At 43.0% G+C, this 4,927-nt stretch overlaps 1 protein-coding gene across 1 annotated transcript in view; it reads right to left on the reverse strand.

Annotated features, from left to right (window-relative positions):
- GRIP1 (glutamate receptor interacting protein 1) overlaps nt 1-4,927 on the reverse strand; it is a 270,568-nt gene that overhangs the window by 219,847 nt on the left and 45,794 nt on the right. The gene's annotated exons all lie outside the window — the stretch shown is intronic.

Here is a 4,927-nt window from a genome sequence, read left to right on the forward strand (position 1 = left end):
TCCTCTGGACAGTGACCACATCTGTAACTCATCCTCTCTCCTCTGGAGAGTGATCACGTCTGTATTTCTTTCCCTCACCTCTAGACAGTGACCATACCTATAACTTATTCTTATCAGTGCACCCTCAGCATCCATAATATTTCCTGACAAACAGTAGATGCTCAGAAATATCTGCTGATTGTATTAACCAGGCGTGTCCTATTTCCAGCACTATGGTCTTTTTCTAGTAACAATTACAAGATGTTTTTTCATGGGGATGCATACAACTTAGAGATATAGCCTGAATTTCTCTGTTTTCTCCATAATTTCTCTTCTATGAGGTTAATTTAATAAGTCATCAATCAAGGTAGTGTCTGAATCATGTTATACATATGAGTTTACTTAATCTCCACAATAGCTTGATGAGGTCGCCACCCTCATTACCTGCAGTATTTTGAGAATAAAATAGAAGCACCAAGACATTAGGTAACTTGCCCATGGTCACACAGCTGCTAACTGGGCTTGAGCGGATTTAAGCTCAAGCTGTGTGTTGTGATGACCTCCAGCTAAAAGTGAAGCAATACAGATCTGAATGTTTTGGGCTTTCAAGGATGGTCAAGGTCATGAATTTATGATTTCTCCACTTCCCAGTGGGCTCACACACCCTCCACACCACACCACACCCGCCATGTTTTTTCTGCCTCTCTCCAACCTGAGCTCTCTTCCTCCTCCTTCTGTGGGCTCTGCCTCTGGGATGACTTCACGTTTCAAGTACAAGTGGACCATGTGTGTTTTTAGGAATAAATTTTAAAAAAATGTCTGCTTGGGTTTGAACGTCTCTTCGGTTTCAATTTGATCATGGCATTAAAGAGACCCTAGAGTGACCCTCAGGCTCTTCTCAGTCTCAGCTGGCAGCAGCACAGCTTATCATTTTACAGGAATATTTGAACTTTTCCTTTTAAACTTATTATCTTTTGGATACTTTGAGTAAAACTAATTTTCAGCTACATTATTATTATTATTATTATTGCCCAGCAAAGTAGCTCTCTAAACACTGCTGGTCCTTCCTTCCATCCTTCTGGTTTTTTCATTCATTCTTGTGTTCAAATAATTATTGAGTAATTTAAGGTGCACAGCTCTGTGCCAGATGGCACTCTCACCCTCTAGAGTTCATCTAAAATTATTTCTCCAATATCACAGAATTTAAACATTTCTCTGATTCTAATTTTTTTTAAAGTTTATGAAAAACAAATTCGTTCAAGTGGTTCTTCTTCTTCCATATTCAAATTTGCCCTCTCAAAAAGCTAGATTATGTGGCACAGAGTTCAGGGTCATCACGTTGGTTTGATTATACAAAATGTCTCATTTCAGAACTACAAAAATGTGTAACAAGATGGTTTATAATTTCAAGTCATAAGATGTGTTAGGTTGCTGTCTTGGTGAGTTATTCCCCAAAGAATGAAAAAATTAGAAGTAAAGCAACATTTTAAATCAAAATTGACATATTAGAAATTTATTGCTGGATGGATTGCAAAATGTCTCTTGCCTCCAAATAATAATGTATTGATTCTCTTTGAATGTATTAGAGAAATCAAGCTTGTAAGATAGTCATGTATGCTAAAGACACACAGTGAAGAATCAGGATTGTCTTCTGCAGTGGACTGAGATGATGGTTAGCGGCATCCACGTTCATTTTCATACAGCTTGCCCTTTTTAATAGATTCCAAAGGAAAGACAGTGCTTATTTTGTTTCCTCCCCATGAAATTTCTCCAAGAATGTAGCAAATTTTTAAAAGATATGTGAAAAGTAAGTTTCTCCTCCTTAGGATTCTCGCTCACAGTTAAGCATGCTTGTGGGCACATTTCATTCAGCATGAACGGCATTTCCAATTTAACTGTTCCAGAGAATGTTCCAGAGAATGTAACGTTTGCAGCTAATTTCCAACAAAACATTTAGAAATAGCTCAGAGTAAAAACCCATTATTGGTTTTTGCCATGTTTAAAAGCCAAATGAAAATGAAAATCAAGGCAAGACCACATTTTACTTCTAGATCACGTATCTCAGTTCCTTTACCAGAAAATAGGCTGGGTACAGGTGGGAAGCCTGTAATGTCATTCTTTGTTTAAAACACAAAGCAGAAGGGCCTCGGGAGGAAGGGACATTGCCTGTCATGACCCCGTATTTATAAATCTGGAGACGCAAATGATGACGGGCTTCCAAATGACCAGAGGGGCTGCCACGTTCTTTAAGTCTCATATACTATAATAGCTTCATTTTTTGTTAACCAATATAGATGGAAACTCATCGTTTGTGCTCTACAGGCCTTCATCACAGACGGCTTTCATTACGATCTCCCCAGACTGGGCTAACTCCCCGATCTGTGTTATGCTGTCCGCCTGCATATAGACAGATTTTCACATACGTTCTTCCCCACATGAATTGACAACCAGTAGGTGTTACATTAATAACTTTCTTTCTAAGAAATTCATAGTTCTACAAATTACTACATCAATTTTTGAAGGACTTCAATAAAGTAATCAAATATTTACAAGTTTAGACTGAAATATAGTCCTTTACACTATTATACGGAAAATCATAGCTGGCATTAATTATTTCTATTCTAATTACCTCTGACAATATGTATCAAATGAATAAATTTAAAATGATGGAATAAACCTTGAAAATCTGAGCCAATATAATCAGTTTTTTAAGTCCTAGAATTTAATGGGAAATGTTTCTGAGTTGGAAAATTTTTGCCAGCATAGATTTTAAATGGAACTTCCAAAACACAAATTTTAAGTTAATCTAACAAATTTGAATAGTTGGAATTATTTAAATAAGAAGTTTGCAAAAATTATCAATAGCATAAAGAGTTTACACAGTTGCAAAGGTCTTTACGTAGGATTCAATAAAATATATACTTCATGCCTACTGAGAATTTCAGGGGCAGACATCTCCTGAGCAGGAGGAAGGCGGTGACATAAAGAAAGGACTTCTCTATGGCCGAGCCAGGCTGGGCCCACCTGACAGGGAGCCAGTCCCACCCCAGGAGGCAAGAGTGAGCGTTTCATCTCACACAGACTAAAAGTTTACTTATTATTAAAACTAAATGCTAAGAGTCAGAAGTTCAAGTGCAAATTAATGTGTCCATAGTTAGAGTGTGCACCATCTCCTGGATGTAAATACTGAGCATCTGTATACCATAATAGCATTTCTCTAGAGAAAACCAGGGAAGAATTTCTTAAATGTTTTGAGTATCAAGAAGTGCTAGTGAGGAGCATCTGGGTAACTTGCATCCTGAAAATGTCTGCTCACAGTTGTCCTAATAAATCCTCCTCGTCTTGACTTTCTCTTGGCCCCTCTTTCTGCCTGGGGCTCATATTCTGTCCTGCTCCCGGGGTATCTGGGAGGTGAGAAGGCCTCCCTGTCTCAGCTAGGAGGGGTATTGTTGGGGTCTCAACCCCAATGGCACAGTTGAGAAGTGTAGAAACCTGAGGGGAAGGGGCCTTTCTGGAGGTGAGTCTGCAGGTGTCAGTCAGAAAGGGCACCAGGCTGGGACACTGGGGAATTCGCACTAATGCCTCTTGCCAGGCCTTGCACCCTTGTGCTCTTTGAGTGTCCCTGCCTGGTCCATGTAACTCACATGCATGGACACGAGGCTCCAAATATCATCTCCGAATGTCATTGCACACTGTGCCCTCCCATTTCTAACCACAGCTGCTTTCAGGGCGCTGGGCCATCATCTGTCCCATGGAGCATTAGGACCGCGGAGTTCTCCCCTCTGATGAGGGACACTTAGGTGGTCTCACCTTGAGAAGACAATGTCACTACCAGCTTGTCATCAGATGGTTTCCTTGTGGTAGAAAACAGCATCCATCTTTAAGACGGTGTTTCTGTGCTAGAAGGAGATTGTAACCCTGAATTCAACACCGCAGATCTCTACCAATCTCTGGAGCCTGGGCTGCAGACCCTCCCTCACTTCATCAGAGCTCCAGATACAAAACAAGATGAAAACACTATCTCTGTTGCCCATTCATTCATTAATTCCACAGGTGCCTTCAGCATTTACTGAACATCCCCTGTGTCAACACAAGGTTGACAAGCATTGGAGCTGACTGTACAGGGCTCACCACGTGGTACCCACATTTACCTGGGGGACCCCTTCCCCCACTCTCTGTCCCTGACACTTGAGTGGAGTTGATTCCTCCTGCAGTTTGGAGAGGGGGTTACTGAGACTTCGTCCTGGCTGATCAGAGCCAGCATCCCCCAGCACAGTGATTCGCTCAGGGATGGGGAGAGATCAGACACAGCACGACTCGATCTGGGACGACATTGCCATTTGTTGGAAGAGCTGCATAGGGAGAAATTCTCCGTCTTGCAGCTGAGCAGGCGTGAGGACACTGTGGGGAGAAGTCTGCCGGGGAGGGAGTGAGGGTGGGAGGGAGGAGGCCGAGTGGGGCTGGTGGGCTGGAGAGCAGGAGTGGAGGGGGCGGCTGGGGGTGGAAAGGGAGAGAGGGAGGGAGGGAAAGATGTGTGCTGGTCCCAACCTTGGAGCCTTCAGCTCTAGTTGTGTCCAGAGCTAAAAGGTGATGACTGAAGGCTGACTAACCAGACGAGTGGACAGCTAGGGACACCCGCTATCTGATGCCTCACACGTCACCTCATGGGGCCAGCTGCCTCTCCTTCCCCTAAGAGGATGAGTCACCACTCTTATTCTGCTCTATACAGACTGAGCCCAGGGAACCAGAGAACATGGCTTGGGCATGCCACGCCTCTCCTGGCCTGTGTCTGTTGGATCGAATGTGCATTATGCCTTGACAAAAACCCTTCCAGCGCCCACGATGTGCTGCTTTCCTCACTGTGCCTCCCCTAGTTAACTTCCCGCCATCACAGCTACTGCCACTGTCATCAGAAAGCCTGGCTGGTTCAGATCCAGTTTTGCTGCTG

The sequence above is a fragment of the Otolemur garnettii genome, unplaced genomic scaffold, assembly GCF_000181295.1.
Source record: "Otolemur garnettii isolate 467f Iridium unplaced genomic scaffold, OtoGar3 scaffold00138, whole genome shotgun sequence".
NCBI lineage: Eukaryota > Metazoa > Chordata > Mammalia > Primates > Galagidae > Otolemur > Otolemur garnettii.